Source organism: Erinaceus europaeus, chromosome 1 (assembly GCF_950295315.1).
Source record: "Erinaceus europaeus chromosome 1, mEriEur2.1, whole genome shotgun sequence".
NCBI classification, from domain to species: domain Eukaryota; kingdom Metazoa; phylum Chordata; class Mammalia; order Eulipotyphla; family Erinaceidae; genus Erinaceus; species Erinaceus europaeus.
In genome coordinates, this window is record NC_080162.1 from 25,474,832 (window position 1) to 25,491,731 (window position 16,900).

The 16,900-nt window shown below is 54.3% G+C and overlaps 1 protein-coding gene across 4 annotated transcripts in view; it reads right to left on the reverse strand.

Moving 5' to 3' along the window:
- Positions 1 to 16,900, reverse strand: part of ZMIZ1 (zinc finger MIZ-type containing 1) — a 247,006-nt gene that overhangs the window by 155,220 nt on the left and 74,886 nt on the right. For all 4 annotated transcript variants that reach the window (XM_060205252.1, XM_060205317.1, XM_060205369.1 and 1 more), the window contains one exon: positions 4,016 to 4,092. The gene's annotated coding sequence lies outside the window, so the exon portion shown is untranslated. The remainder of the gene's footprint in view (positions 1 to 4,015; positions 4,093 to 16,900) is intronic.

Consider the following 16,900-nt stretch of genomic DNA (forward strand, 5'->3'; position numbering starts at 1 on the left):
CCTCTTGCTCCTGGAGCCCACCCTACCCAAGAAGCCTCTCCCTATAGGAAGTTTCCGGACTAGACATACTCTTTGGATGCCTCTATAATTCAGACTGCATCCTGGGAAAAGTGGAAGGAGGTGGGGGGTAGGGGTGCCTTCCTTCCCTGGAGTAGGAACAGGCATGCTAACTCCCTGAACCCCACGCTTTAGGCTGGAGGGGGGCGTGCATGAGACCTAGGGTTATGGAAGCCATCAAGGTTTCAAGGAGGTTCCAGAAGGTTCAAACCTTATGACAACAAGTATGGGGTGAGGGCTTTTGAGGCAGAAGTGAGTTCAGGAGTCAATGTGTGACACTGCAGGCTCAAGATGACGTGTGGGGGGACCGGGAAAAGGGGCTGCAGCCTCGGCATGGCAGGAGGCTAGCATGTGCTATGGCTGTGAACGAAGCTGGGTGGTGGCTTCAAATGCCAGGTGGAGCTGGCTGGGTGCACAACAGGCCCTTCCAGGAAGAATGGCTGACCAGGGAACTGAAGGCACTCTCCTGGTCCGCTGGATCAGGGCATCCAGGTTAGTGGGGTAGGGCACTGGCCACTGATAGCCCAGCGACCTTCCAGACCTGCTGCTCTCTGGGAGCCCACCCTGTGGCAGCTCCTTCTCTCCACGGGAGAGAACAATTTCTTCATTTATGAGCACACACCCACTCCTGCCAGGCAGTCAGCTCCTGGACACCTAGTTTCTAATTATAGCAGGAATGTCATTAGTGCCCAAAGGAAGATGTCAGGCTTCCAAACACCCCAGTTAGTGGACACTGGCCTCCTCTTGCCCACCCTCTGTCCCCACCCCTCTTCATGCCAGCCTATGGCTGGGATGGAGCAGGGCAGCCCATGGGCAAACCTCTGAGCCAGGAGACTGGCTTCCATCCTGAGTCCTCGGTTTGGCTGGTCTGTGGGTATCTGCCCTCCACCCTTGGCCACACACAGTGTGTGGCCTCCAAGTGACTGGGAGTGTGGGGTACTGCCTTGAACACCTCAAAAGAACAGGGCAAGAGGGAGCTGTGTGTTGGCCAGAGCTAGATAAACAAGTCAAAGGGGGTGGCAGGTTGGAAGCCTGGGAGGTCTCAGTTCTGGCGGTGACGAGGGCGATGACACAGAGCAGATGTACTGCCGGGATGCCAGCTGAGGAGGGGCTCTCAGAAAGGAGGCAGAGGTGAGGTCTGGGGCTCACAGAGAGTCTAGAAGGCTTTTGGGGTGGGGGTGGCAGGGCTTGTGCATGGCCAGGCAGGATGAGAGGATAGAGCTGAGAAGGAGTTAGACAAGGCTGCCAGGCTTGAGGAGAGAGCAGAACAGGATAGGAGAAGCATTTATCCAGAGACCAGAGAGAAAGGCTATCATGTGGAGGGGTGTCTATCTGGAGAGCCTCACACTCTCCAGCAATGCTTAGTTGCCCCAGTATGTTGTCTGAGTGTCCTGTGCAGTCTAACCTCTTTATTTATAAACTACTCTTTATTTTTCTCCCTACTTAAGAAGCAGGTGGGAGGACGACAGTGTTGCTCAGCCATCTTAGCATCAGCCATGCTGGGAACTGAACATGAGGCCTGCACTCAGTAGTAGTCTCCTCAGCTGCTAGAAGGTACCTTTAAAGAAAATCTCCAGAAAGTTTAGAGTACTGGAAAGGTAAGCTCTGTCAGCCAGATCTGCCGGGCAGGACTGTCCTTTCATTATTAGTTTGGAAAGTGACAGCTAGTGTTTCACCCTGGCTGTCCACTCTCAACCAGACAAAACTGAAGAGACCATCTCTTCTGGCTGGTGACCCTCCATGACCAACATCCACTAACCAGGACGCAAGAGAGTCACTCACTCACTCACTCACTCACTCACTCACTCACTCACTCACTCAAACACTCACAAGTCATTCAGGTAACTACCATATGTCAGGTACTAGGGTGTGTGAATGAACTAGGACAACCATTTAATATTATTTCCTAGCCTGACACTTGTCCCTTACCCATTTTATAGGCAGCAAAGCTGAATCTAGGGAGAGGCAGTGACTCGAGCAAAGTCACACAGGGTGCTGGTGGCTGAGGACATATGTGACACAAGCTGTCCCAGGCACTGGCAACCTGCCAGCCCTGGGAAGCAGTGAGGCTGTCCATCTGTCTGCCACCCCAACCCCCCCAGCTGTTTCTGGGACACTAAGGGATTGATTACCACCCTCACCTCGGAGTGATTTCCTTTGCTTTGCTTTCTTCCTTTTTTTTTTTTTTTTTCCCCTCCACCAAGGCTCTCTGTTCTTGCTGTTTTTTTTTTTTTCCCCTCAAAGAATAAACTCCAAACCGCTCCTATGATTAATTACCAGCTGCCTAATGCTCTGCCACTGGCAATTTCTGGAAAGGGAATGAATTACCTTGAAAAACATCCGAAAAGAGAACCCACCGTGAAGGAGAATTTCAAAGGTTACCTCACAATTAACAGTGGGCTCCTTTAGCTTTATCGATTTGCCGGCAGGGCCTCTGGGGAGGGGCAGGCCGCCAGTTTGGGGGTCCACCTTCTGGCAGCCGAGGGCAGTCAGGGTGGGTGGGAGGGCTGGGTCTGGGCTATAAGCAGAAAGGGGGGCAGCTCTATTAGCACCTGCTTCAAGCCCACCCCATGCCACCACTGCCTGTGTACTGCCTAATTCCCAGGGCCTTTGGTTCAAATCCCCATTCCACCACTTAGAGCTCTGTGGGTTTCCTAACCACTTTCAGCCTCTGGAGAAGGAAGCATTAAATCCATGTCCTTGTGGGATTCTGTGGAGAGAAATATGTGTTTAAGGAGCATCGTGCCTTCTACAACACAGACGCTCTCTGCTCTCTAGGCGGCAGCATGTAAGATGATTCCAGTCTTCTGAGACGCCCCATGACAGCGCCCCTCTGCAATCCTGGAGTATTTCTCTGAGTTTTCAGACAGGAACACTGACCCTCACAGAAGCGAGAGGGCCAGCCCAAGGTCACGAGGCTGATAGCAGGAAGCCAGGATTTCCTGCTACAGGAAGGAAATGCGGCCCGCTCCCTGGTTCCTGAGTCCAGCTGAAGTGTGGAGGATTCCCAGGGCTCACAGGGCCCTGCTGGGCCCTGAGAAGGCATGGTAGGCAATAGGGAAACCCCACCCCACATAGCAAAGACTCTGACTCTCCCCCTGGGCCCTAGAGCCTTGGGATAAAGAGCCCAGGGCTTTTTTATTTGTTTTGTGACAGCATCTGGTCTCTGGGTTGGAAGCTGCAGGGTAAAGAGGAGTCACCCAGGTTACCCTCTGGCATGAGGCCATATATGGCCAGTCCTGAAAGATTTCCCTGTGAAGAGACTGGTATCGAATCCAAGGCCAGGCCTCAGGCTCCATGGGTTCCAGCGCTTTCAGGAACTCCCAGAGGGGTCCGAGTCCCTTGAGGCTGATGACTATTCTGTATCTATGTCACATTCTTGGCATCTCAGAGGGTTGGGGGAAGGGACTGCGACACATTGAGGGAGGAAGCCTCCTGGAAGAAAACACTGACATATCCCCAGAGTTTCTTGTGTGCCAGGTGTGCCACATACCTGTGGGGGGAGGTGTTTTAATACCATACTGACTTTATAGACGGGGGAACAGAGGCACACACTCAGGATAGGTCAATGCCAGAGCCAGGATGTGAATGGGTCTGGCTACTGGGATACTCATAAGACCCACATCCTATGGGGCTCAGAGTGGTATGAATTGGGCTATGTGGCAAGGCTGGGGGCCCCAAATGCAGCACCATCCCAGAGTATACCACTCTACTCTAGAGAAAGGCCAGTGCTATGAGATGGCTTGGGATGGGGTCCAGGCAACACTTTTTGGTGGGTGTCCAGATCTTGGCAGGCACAGCTGCTATGTTCACTTCACCCAAAAGGCGTGAGGCCCCAGTCAGAAGAGCCAGAAGAGAAGTGTAGCTAGTGTCAGGACCTACTCCTGCCACAACCACCCAAGTCCAGCTGCCCGTCCCCCCGCCACCACCCACATCCCTAGCCCGGCTGCACACCTACCTCAGTGACCCACGAACCACCAGCGTTTCCCGTGCTGGTCAGCAGCTCCTGGCCCTCCGGCTCACTCCAGCTCCATCCTGCTGAAACAAGAAGGCGGTCAGCACATCCACCTGTAGCAGGGGTCCCAGGACCAGCCCTGCCGCCCTGACCCACCAGCCCACAGACAAATGGGGGCCCTGAAGGACTGGGAGAGAAAGGGGCAATATGACGATGGGGTGCCCAGACGCAAACACCCCATGTTTGCAGGCTGTGGCTGACCTGAACATAAAACAGCTCCTGATCTGTAAGAGTTTCATTTTTCTCTCCTGTCAGTCTCTCTTCTCTCTCTCTCTTTCTCTCTCTCCCTCTCCCTCTCCCTCTCTCCCCTGGGGTTACTAGGAGGACCTAAGACACAGAGGGGCTGACACTGGGTGCAAAGTTATCCAAGAAATGCTTTCATGAGCACCCAGCTTGCGGGGTGCAGGGACTCAGCTAATGATAGCTAATGACACTCACATGATACATACTAAGGAGTCATGACGTCCAGGGATTGCTCAGAGTAGATTCAAAGTCTGGGGAAGGGAAGGGGAAGGATGAGCCAGAGATAGACAGGCCAAGATGCATGAAACAGCATTCCAGACAACAGATATATGAAGATTCCAAGTTGGGGGATAAGGCCTGGCTCAGGGGAGGCCTTGTGAGTGGGAAGGTGGTAGGTCCAATGGAGGGTGGGGAGTCTCGGGCTTGAACTAGGTGGCTCCCAAGTACATCAGCTGCAGCCTAAGGGACCCTGTAGACACTGACACTGGGCTCTACAGAGTGCTGGCTCCTCAGGCCATGACCCCAGAGCCAGCCCATTCTACCACTCCCGCACCCCAGGCATGGGAGAGAGAGATCTCCATACCCTCGCCCACCCTTTCAGTCTGACAGCCTGCATACATTGCTTGCCACAGAAATACACACAACCCCCATGTTCATGGATGTTTCCATTTCACAGAGAGTGAAACTCAGGCTGGGAGAGAGGAGTACCTGATCCCCAGCCAGGTTCCCTCAGCACGGCAAGTGAGTGGCCTGGCAGAACCAGACTCAGTCCTCTCCTTTCTCGCCACCCACAACTCAGCCTCTCCCAAAGACAAGCTGGCTCTCAGACCCACTGACAAAGAGAAAATAATTGTTTTGGCAGCTGAGACAGAAGGCAGAACTGGAAAGTCCACACTCATTCAGTGAGCATCAGGGAATGGCGCCTGCCCAGCCTGCCTGTCTCTCAGGGGTGCCCCGGCTCATGAGCACCCCTGAGACCTAGTTCTTTGATGTTCAACCTGGTGCAAAAAGTCAAGCTGATCAGAGAGGGGAAGACACTTTGCCAAGATCACACAGTAATAAGTGTATGTGTTTGTGTGTGTGTGTGTGTGGGGGGCGCATCAGACTATGGACTGGGAAAGAGGATTAATGTGGTGAGGGAAAAACTGCCCTGTCTCCTTTGCATAGATTCTACTACTTCCTGAAGATGCACAGAGAAGAAGCTGATGGATATGAATGGAGCCAGGGTGTGAGTAGTCTCTCCCACCCTCATATTCTGTTCTCTCCAGGGCCATTGTCAGGCAGCCCACTCCCTGGCCAGCTGGGTGGCTCTGGGCACCAAGGAGCTCCTGCCACTAATCTCACTCTGGGTGCCTGGATGCACAGACAGGCCTGGAGGTTGAGGTCATCTAGGAAGCAGGGGTCCGTGCGAGGCTGTGAATATACCAGGAGTGGTGCCCTCAGCTGAGGCTGGCAGCCTTGAGGGTCTGGCCCCTAGTGAACTAGGCAGAGAAAGGAGACATGGAATAGCTGTCACTGTGGCTGATTCCTTTCTCCCTCCCTGCTAATTATGGTAGAAACAAAGGGGGGGGGGCGGGAGAGAGAGAGAGAGAGAGAACACAGCACCCACGATTCCTTCAGTGCTGTGAGAGCCAAGATCCAACATGGATAGAACATGATCCAAGTGAGCTATTTCGCTGGCCCTCCCAGCTTGATCCTGAGCAACATGGACCCACTACAAAGATGTTTTGCTTCGGCATCCAGCGCAGGTGTACCAGAGACATGGGGCTGAGGCAGGTGATAGGAAGACCCAGCGTCCCTATAGAAGGGGTATCCCACTATTCAGAGAGTTCTTGTGGGCACCCTCAGCTAAGAATTCTCACTTGGGAACAGTATGGGGGAGTAACGGGGTGATGAGAAGTGAGGCCTGACTCCACAGGGCAGCTTTTGATCTGGAAAAGTCTAGAATGATGCTGAATGATGCTCTTGCTCTTACTGTCTAGAGCACCAAGGGCAGGGCACTCAGGACAGGGCACTCCCAGGGAAGACAAGGCTCCCCAAGGTGCTGCAGAGAATGGCAAATCTGTGTCTGGGGCATGGCATAGGTCTCGGGGTTGGAAAGGGGACTCTCCTAGACACACCTTCCTTCCTGTCGCTTCCTTGCCCGGGGATCCCAGTGAGGATCTGGGTGTGGACATGGGTAGAGGCACCTGGCCAAACTGCTGGGTGTGGGGACAGGCTTGGTGAGGTGGGGTGAACCTGAGGCTGGTCCAGATTCCTGAGAGACAGAGGTTTCTACACCCTAGGTGTGAGGTAGGTGGCGTAACTTGAGGCTCTGTGACCAAGGCTGCTAATCTGTTCTTGTGACATTAGATGAGGATGGGGAGGCCACACTTGGGGTTGGGGGTCTGGGCAAAACTGGTTTGAACCTGCATTGTCCTTTACTACTGGGGGACCCTGAGCAAGTTATTCAGTCTCCTCTCTAGATGGGAACCAACTCCCTCTTCAAGGGGAGGCTCCATGCACCCCAGCACTGGCCTACTCCCATGGAGGAGGGGTTGGGATAGTGTGATCTATAGGAAGGAGTGCTAAGCTAGTGACCCACCCCTCCAAGCCAAGGTTCAGGGCTCCTGCTACTTGTCAATCACACAGAACCCCTGGTGCCCTGGTGGCTGTGAGGCCTTACTGAGATGCGGCGGTGCAGATACAGGAGAGGCGGAGGAGGAAGGTCAGTGGATGATGGCGACTTATGTTCAGGGCAGGTGTAATTGCTCAAGGTCCTAAGTGACCAAGTGGGGGTAGAACTGCAGGCATGGAGATGCCCACCCACATGGTCCAGCCTGCTGTTCCACTGCCTAGATGGACCTGAAACTAGTCCCACCTCCCTGACTCTGGGTGTCAAAGCAATTGCCCTGACCCCCATTTTACAAACCAGCCAAAGAGTTGTTGGTCCTGCAGGCTAGGGGCTGGGGATCCCATCTCTGGCCCTGCACCCGGGGTTGGGAGGCACGGCTCCCTAGCTTTCAAGGGTGACGCGGGGTCCCCCTCCTCAGAGACCCACCCAGGGAAGCAATATCCCCTGACTTGACCCCCATCCTCCCCTGGCGGCCAGGACAGGCTCCAGGAGCAAGGCAAATATTTACCCCTGTGGTTATCCAAACCAGGCTGGCGCCCCGCCTCCTGCATTCCTGGAATACATGTTTCCTGACCTCACTGAGCTGGGCCTGGGAGGGGTGGGAGGCAGGGACCTAGACACTGGGGAAGAGCCAGACAGGGTCCTGGCCTGCATGGGAGCTAAGGTTCCCTGGGCAGGAGAGAAAAGGGAGGCTCCTAATGGTACTGCCAGCCCTTGCCTACCAAAGGAGGTTCCGGACAGAGACAGTGGGGCAGTGGCCACAAGAGCTCCCCACAGGCTAGTGGGGGATCAGCTCGATGGGTGTGGGGTGTGGGGCAGGGAGAAGAGCAGTGCCACCTCTGATCTTGCAGCTCAGGGCTCACCTGCCCAGCTACACACACACACACACACACACACACACACTCTCTCTCTCTCTCTCTCTCTCTCTCTCTCTCTCTCTCTCTGTCTCAGACCCACTGTGCTCACTGTAAAAGGGCATATTCCTTCCCCTGCCTGCCACTGCTATTTTGTAGTCCCAGCCACTATCAACGATGCCCCATCCTCATTCTCTCTCCCTCCCTCCAGGGTTACTGTTGGGGCTTGGTGCCTGTACCACAGATCCACTGACCCTGGAGGACATTTTTTCCTATTTTGTTGCCCTTTGTTGTTTTATCGTTGTGGTTATTATTATTGTTGTTATTGATGTCGTTGTTGTTGGACAGGACAGAGAGAAATCGAGGGAGGTTGGGAAGACAGAGATGGGGGAGAGGAAGATAGACACCTGCAGACCTGCTTCACCGCTTGTGAAGTGACTCCCCTGCAGGTGGGGAGCCGGGGGCTCGAACCGGGATTCTTATGCTGGTGCTTGCACTTAACCAGCTGCGCTACCGCCTGACCCCCCCCTTTTGATTTTAATTTTATTAGTGATTTAATATTGATTTATAAACATTACAAGATAACAGGGGTACAACTTTGTACCATTCCCACCACAAGAGTTCTGTATCCCCAATCCCTCCATTGTAAGCTATAGCAGTTCTCCTAAGGTTGCAGACATGGGTTAACTATTATTTCTACAACTATTTGTCTATATTTGTATGTATTTGCCCATATTTTTCCCATGGTCCCATCTTCTCTTCCTTTCCAAGTCACACATACACCTATTACTTCATCCACATGTCCGTCATATTTCCCTCTTCTCTCTCTGGTTTCTGATGGAGTTGAAGTTTAGGGCCCTCTGGTCATCTTCTCCCGATCATTTCTCTCCTAGTGGGAATATGGATCATAGTTCTTTATGGGGTGCAGAAGGTAAGATTTCTGGCTTCTGTAATTACTTCTCTGCTGGACATGGGCGTTGGCAGGTCCATCCATACCCCCAGCCTGTTTTTGTCTTTCCCTAGTGGGGTATGGCTCTGGGGAAGTAGAGGAGGTTGACTGATGTCCCCTATTCTCAACAGTCCTGTGACCCGAAGATCAGGTCCACTCTACAGATAAGAAAACTGCCCAGCAGAGAGCACAGATGCCCAGCAGAAAGCAGTAGAATGTGCTCATGCGTGCAGAGCTCTGTCCACCCTTCAGTGCCCAGAGGACTGACCTCCGCCTCTGTGCTACTTCCCTGATAGTCCCAAATAGTCATCTTTCCTTTATCCTGGACAGCTGGACCTTCTGACAGTTTCTTTCTCTCTCCTTGCACATGTAAACTTGATGCCTAGTTTTATGCTCAAGACTTTAGGTCTGTGTCACACTGGGGTCAGGCCCAGCAGAAAGCAGTGCAGGGGCTTGGTGGTCCAGATTGCTCACAGGGAAAGGCTGAAACCCTGAGCCTTTTCACCAAAGAACAATAGCTACCGTTGGCTTCAGAAACAAGTAAGAAAGCCGACCCAATAGTCCGGCTGGTTGGGACTCGGAGGTCTCCCAAGCAGGGCTGCCCCTGAATCATAAAGTACTCTTGGTTCAACAATGCTGTCTGTCTTCACTACTGCTGAGAACATTTTGAACAATTCTGAGAGCCTGCCCACACCCAGACCAAGGGAAGCCCGGTGCATCTGCAGCCCAGTCCTGCAGCGCCTTTCTGGGTACCCCTCGGCCTTAGTTTGCCCTATTCTCAGTGAATAGAGTTATGTCCACACTGGACTTACACACAGTCAGCAGGGGCTGGCATTGTCACTGGCTGAGCTTTGCTGCCAAGTGGAAACTTGAGGTCTTGTCTAGAGTGAAGGCACTAAAATCCTTATCACAGAGATGGAGACAGATTGAGGACACTGGAGAGATGAGCCCTGACTTCAGACTCCTTCAGGCACTAACTAAGCAGCAGGCCCAGGGGGATCTGTTTCCCAGAAGTGGACTTCACAAGAGTGGGGTGGGGAGGTAGTTCCCTGGAGAGAGGTCCCCAGCCCTTCACAGAATGGCCTGAGGTGTTGAGCACCCTTGGGGCAGGGGCAGGGGTGGAGGCTTTGCTTTCCACCAAGGGCCATTTGGATATTTATAACATAATTTGTCGCTTATACAAAATCCTTAACTTAAAAATTAGCCCTTTGGGAGTCGGGCAATAGCGCAGTGGGTTAAGTGCAGGTGGCTCAAAGCGCAAGGACCAGTGTAAGGATCCCGGTTTGAGCCCCTGGCTCCCCACCTGCCGGGGTGTCGCTTCACAGATTTACTGAATTTTGAGTCCTGCCTGCTGCTGCCTTGGCAGAACCAGACCAAACGATTTCATGGGCCGTACATGGCCCACGGGCCAGATATTTCCCATCCCTGCCATAGGGGCATGTTTTATCCCTTCCACATGGCAGCCTTGGCAGGCCTCAGCAGGTGGGCATAGTCTTGCACTTACCATGAGCATGCCGTCAGCTAGCACTGGCCAAACTAGGGTTCCTGGGACCCACCTGGTAATTTGCTGCTCCTGCCATCACATCAGGAGGCAGGTAGACAGATCTAGAGGCTGGAGGGCATGGCCCTCCCCAATGGCACAAACTGCCCAGGACCAACTGCTCCTTGTTCACCCCTTTCTGGGGCCAGAAGCCAGGCTCCTGGCAGCCACACTTCCCAAACAGGCATCCCTGGGATTCTGGCCACACATGGGCCAGGCCAGTCTGAAGCAATGGCCAAGGCCCAGATTTACAAATGGGGGACAAAGACCAGCACTGTTTCTGCTAGAAGGGGGTGGTGGGGCTGAACGTAGCACTAACGTCACCCAGTACTGGATGGAATCCTGCTTCTACTGCTCATAAGCCATGTGACTTAGTTCAAGTCCCCATCTCGTCCAGTTAACCCAAAGGTGACGTCAGGGAGGCTGGGAGACACAGCTGGGGTGAGCACAGGCCTAGCCCCTGACTCTTGGAGAGCCCGTAGGAGCACCAGTCTTCTATCCCCAAGGGAGGCTCAGAGGTAGTCTACAGGGAGGCTGTAAGGATAACCCAAGAACGGAGTTCCCATAATGCCCTTGATGCTCCACTGGCACAGCCTCCCAGAGAAGCTGGGCTTGCCCCATGGACCTCAGTAGCCTGCCTTTACCATTTATCTTCCCTGACCAGGGGAAGTGCTACCCTTTGCACTGCCCATTTCTTTACTTCTACGGTGGAAGGATTGATGTCTGCCTGATGTGTGCTCTGTGAATAAGTCAGCAGTAATGGGTTGGGTGGGGGGCCAGATGGGGAGAAAAGCACAGCAGGTGACCATAACACAGTCTGTGTCCTGTCCTGTCCTGTCCTGTCCACATAGGGCCTTCTTGTACACAGACAATGAGCATAAGTCAAGCCCACATAGTACCACCAGGATTTAATGTAGTGGAGTGCTATTCCCCTTTCCCAGATGAAAAAACGGAGGCTTAGAGGTGTGATGTCACTTGCCCACAGGGTTAGGAAGCATCAGAGCTGGGTTCTGTGCAGGTCCACAGTGCACCCTGGGGACCCTGGGGAGGGCAGAGGTCAAGGTCAGTCAAACCTGGGCTCCCTGCAGGCTGCAGGCCCTGCCTCAAAGCCTGACTCACCTGCCACAGCTGGCTACATCTCCTACTTACAGGCCAACTCAAGCTATACTCTTCAAGAGGGGAAAGTGACCCAGAGAGGGCAGGGACCAGACTGTGGCCACTCTGAATGTGTGGGAGCCTGATACTAGGAGTCTAGATTCCCCTAACTGCTCCACTGTGGGCTGTTGGGAACAGCCCACTGTCACCCAGCAGGGCAGCCCCTGGAGTGCAAGGGTAGGAGACCAGGCAGACAGGCTCAGGGAAGCCAGAGCAACCTGAAGCCAGATGACATAGGGCCCAGCAATTCCTGACTCACAGCCACCCATACAGTGACTCCACCCCCCCACCCCGTGCCAATGGCCAATGAATGACCAATGACCAATGACCCCACCCTGGCTTACACTCCCCAGCCCACTGCAGCCTCTGGAGTCCCTTCCCATGTAGGAGCAGAAAGCCACAGAGGGAGGGAGGAACAGTGGGCTCCATCCAAAGTTGGGAGGGAAGCCCAGACAGCTCCAAGCAGGGAGGGACTCTGGGACACGCAGAGGCCTTAGTGCTGACCCCTGACCCTTCCCTGAGGTGTACCCCACACTCCCGCCCATGCCAGTCAGTACCCCATGGACCCAGTCTGTAGGAGGAAGACTAAGGCGGGCAGAGCACAACTGGCACTGATATCCACTGGGTCAACCTCTTTAGCTTAGGCCTCCAGACCTGGATGAGCATTCCATGTTTTCCAGCTCCCCATCCCAAATGCATTACTCCTCTGTTCTAGAGCCTTCAAGGGCTCCCAGTGCCTATGAGGTTCAGTTCCAACTCTTCATCCTCTCCCTCACGATCCCTCATTGACAATGACCTGAACCTTCCCTTGAACATGTCTGCCTCCCCGCATCACTGAACCCTGTCTGCACTGGTTCTGCTGCCAGGAATGCCCCTGGTCCCTGTGGTATGTTTGACTCCATGACATAGAGTCACTTTCCCCTACTGAAGAGTACAAGGGGAGGGGGAAGTTAACACCAAGGGGTACCTGGGGTCAGAAACTTTGTTCCCAGACTCTCAGGTACTTCTCTGAGGACACTGGCTCTGAAAGGTCCATCTGAAAAAATGCAGATACCCAGGCTCAGAGGAGTGCTGGGGGCTGGGCTGTCATAGCCATGGGAAGGGAGTGTGGACCCGCACGAGGTGGTGGTCTCAAATCTGTAAGTCATCCAATGCCATTGAAACTTGGTTCTGCCTCCTGCCTGGGGAGAAGGGAAAGAGCTGAGTCCCCCAGATGTAACACCCTGCTGATGCTGAGCTGGGCTTGGTCTGGGGCTGCTGGCTTGGAAAGGTGGGTCATGGATCCAAGCAGTGTGCAGCCTGGTGGCTGAGAACAAAGACCAGGTTCAAAGTCCAGCTCAGCCACCTTGGCCAGTCTAGTAACCGCTCTGTGCCCCAGTTTCCTTCTCCAGAAACGAAGACAAGAGGCATCGTTGCTACCATTGTGAGGGTGAACTTCCATAGGTAATTAGAGTGGCAACTTCAGAGAGCTATGGAAGCGTCTGCAGCTGTTAGGGTCTTCACCCTGCTCCTTCCTTTGCACCTTTGGTTCAACACCACAACTGGAGGAAAACCAAAGATTGTAGAGCACCTGCAGGAGGGAGGAGAGGGGAGAGCCTGTCCCTGGGCCCTGCCCCCTTCCTGGCTTCTGGACCATAGGCCAGCTCACCTGGCCCACCTGCCTGAGAGAACATAGAGACGCCAGCGTTCTCCAGTCTCCAGCTCCTTCCCACCGTCAGAGATGACCAGCTTCATCGCCATGGTGCCAGAGATGGGGTCATGGTGTCCCCCATGGTGTCACAGTGTCTTTCACCCACGTCCCTCCTAGCTCAGGCGCTGTCGTAGACAAAGCACCTCAGTTGGGGTAGAGAAGATGCCTGGGATACACGGACGCACAGCCGGCTTTACAAGGTAGGATCCATCCTCCCACCAAGCCCGCTACTCCATGGGCTGCTCATTGGGCAGAGGTTCCTCCTCTCTCCTTTCCCTTTAGGGACAAGGCCCAGCATGGCTGAATGACTCGTCCAAGTGCAGCGGCACACTGGTGGGGGCTATCAGGCCCAACGGTCCGGGGCTGTCAGGCCTTGCCCCACTCTGAGGCTTCTCCTCTCCCACCAGGTCCCAGAGGTGACTGACGTCTGGGAGGGGGTTAGTCATCAGCACGAATGGAGCAAGCACTGGGCATGGGCTCATGCTTCTACCAAAGTGTGACCTGGTGGGAGGTCAGAACAGGTCTGAAGTGGGCGGCCCAGAAGCCTGAGGCCCGGCTTCCTTTCTTAAGAGGGCATGGTTCCTGGCAGCAGCTCTCACGGGAAATCATACAAGCACCACCCTAGGGAAACATGGGGAGGGACAAAGGGGGTGCCTGGGCAGGGCTTCCTGTTGGGTGGGTGGTGGTCACTCTCTGAGGCCTAGTGACCTGTGTGGCTGTGGCCCTGGGGCCAAGCCAGGGCTGGGTTTTACCACATCTCTGGCTTGGTCACTCTATGTCCCATCCTCCAGTCCCACCCTGACTTCCTGTCCCATTGACTCCACCCAGCTGGGGGTGGGGTAGCGGTGGGGTTGGTCTCTGGGGGCCTCTTCAGAAGGGCCACAGTTTTCTGGGGCAGGAGTAGACAAGCTGCCTGGGCCTGCTCAGTGGTGTTTGACCCCTGACCACCAGGACCCCAATTCTTTGTTTTCCAGCAAGAGGCCTTGAGAAAGGTATTGCTGGCTTTTCTTTCTAGGGCTTTATGCCTTTAGACACAGCTGAGCTTGGGGGTCAGGTGGCCATTATCCCCCACTCTGGGCAGAGAGGCAGTGTCCCCTCCAAGGGGCCATGCTGAAGTGGGTAGGGATGAGGTGAAGCTGTAGGGATGGTGTTCAGGTCCCCAAAGGCTGGATCAGAAATATGGGCAGAGATGAGGAGCAGCTCCCAGAAGATGTGGTCTCCTCAGCCTGGTGGTGGCCTGACATCAAAACCAAGGGACAGTACCCAGAGCAAGATGCCACCCCCAATATACCCCCCTAGCTTTACATGCCTGGATCCTTGAAGTGCCAAGAGTCAGGATGGGCTGGGAGCTAGTCTGGGGGCCTATGGAGCTGAGGGCACCCACATGATGCCAATCCATGCTCTGGGCTGCAGGAGCTGGGGACTTTCCTGTCCATGGGTGAGAACTGGGGAGAGGGGGATAGAGGGGAAGAAGTGGGTGGCCTAGCCTAGAGACAGCAAGAAGTTGAGCAGGCCATTCGCTAGCACCTTCCCTGCTCATGGCCTCACAGGGCACTGATTGTGGGAGGTCATTCTGAGTCTCTCTCTCAAAGTTACTTGGGAAATAGATTAAAACAACAACCACAACAACAACAACAACAAAAAAGCCAGGTCAGAGAGCAGAGGTCTCTTGCATGGGCTGTGGGGCATGAGGGACAAAAGTCTCTGGTATCTCACTGCTGGGGAGGCATGTATGGAAGAGGTTTGAACCTGACTGGAGCCCACATGCCAGAGCTCCATCTAGGGACAAAGCAGAGCTGGGCTGGGCCAGGGTCTCCTTGCACTGCTGGCTGCTCAAAGACATGGTGGCTATCAGGCCACTCTGTCGTGTCCTCTAGGTCTCCGAGAGCTGGTCAGGGGCTGACTTTAGCTGTAGCCCAACTTCAGGACACAGGACTTGTCTGAGCTTGATACTCCCCCTGGAGGGAGTTAGGCTGGGAGGGGCAATCAGGAAGCCTGAGGCAGCAGAGTAGAAGACAATAGCTAGGCAGAAGTCACAACTAAATGCTCACAGTCAACAGGAAGAGCTGGAAAGATGGCCTACTGCCTGTGGGGGCATACAAGCCCAAGTCAAGGACAGATAGGCCCAGGCTGCAGTATTCTGGGCTCTTGCTTGGCTTTACTATGCTCCTGTCCAGAATCTCTACTCTGCGTGGGGTCAAAGGATGGCTGTGGGACCAGTGCAGCCAGTGGTCACCCCGCTTGCCTCCCTTCCTGGGCAGTCTCCCAGCTGTAAGCCTTTCAGCTTTCAGCTCATAGGTACCTCTGCACCAGAGCAGGTCTGGCATGGTTCAGGGTTGCTCTCACTCCTCAGTGGGACAGCCTATAAGGGGAAGGGAACTCCAGCCACCCAGGCAGCTCTAATCTCCACCCCAGCCAGCCCTCTCCTGGGCCTCAGCTTTGCTTGGATCCTCAGTCACCCCAAGATATTGCTTAATGCTGTTTGACATTGAGCATCTCCAGGACTAGGGATGTGTCTTCCCCTGAGCAGGTCTGACATAGGCAGACTTGGCTACCCAGAGCTGTTTGTCAAAGGAAGAAAAGAGGAAGAGGGAATGGAGCAGAGACAGGACCCCCAAGGCCTGCCTCCAGGCTTCAGGGGATGGAGCTATGGCCAAGACACATGCACTTCACAGCCCAGGTCAACCTGAAAGAAGGCCAGGGATACTGAGAGAAGTGGGGTTCCCCTGAGTCATTTCCCCTGGGGGTCTACTGTCCTGGTGGGCTAGAAGAAGGCCCACCAGAAAGCAGGGCTTAGGCTTCTGTGTTCTGCCCACCTCTCTGGAGGATGGAGACTCTCACCCAACCACCCATTCCAAGAGGGTCTCAGTGACATGGCTCCACTTCTCTGCTGGTGTCTGCCCAGTGCTGGGTTTCCTTCCTCCTGGAACAACAGTGTGTGTGGGGGTGGGAGGTGGGAGGTGGGGGGGGTCTGCTTCATGACAAGAACAAGTGCTTTTTTTTTTTTTTTTGCCTCCAGGGTTATTGCTGGGGCTCGGTGCCTGCACTAAGAATCCACTGCTCCTGGAGGCCATTTTTTTCCCATTTTGTTGCCCTTGTTGTTGTTACTGTTATTGTTGCCAATGAAGTTGTTGTTGGATAGAACAGAGAGAAATGGAGAGAGGAGGGGAAGACAGAGAGGGGGAGAGAAAGATAAACACCTGCAGACCTGCTTCACCACTTGTGAGGCGACCCCCACTGCAGGTGGGGAGCCAGGGGCTCGAACTGGAATCCTTACGCCTGTCTTTGCACTTTACACCACGAGCGCTTAACCTGCTGCACTACCCCTCAACCCCCGAACAAGTGCTTTTGCAAGGAGAGGTGATCCTGCCTCAGTGGTAGAAGGAAAACATGCTAAAGGTGTGAGAGTTCTACAAAGTTCCGGGAGATCTGTGTTCTGATATCCCCACTGCCTCAGGCCCTGATGGATGCAGATGAGAAGTTGGCCCTGGTCTGAGGGGCCAGGACTTTGTAGTGTGCTCCAGGGGACATGGCAGACAGGCGACATCCACACAGACTCCTCTGTTTGAGGTGTTGCCTCTGGGGACCCCTCCTGGACAGAGACTACCCATTATCCTTACTTTGTTGGCGCTAAGTCTGATTATTTTCCTTGACAGATGGAGGTCAGCAAGTCCAGGGGGGGAAGGGGGGCTAGAAGAAAGACCATTCCCCAGGCCAGTGGCCCAAGAACTCTGGGACCCTATTTAGTGTGTTGGCTTCTGTTTCTCGTGATTCTTATGTCTG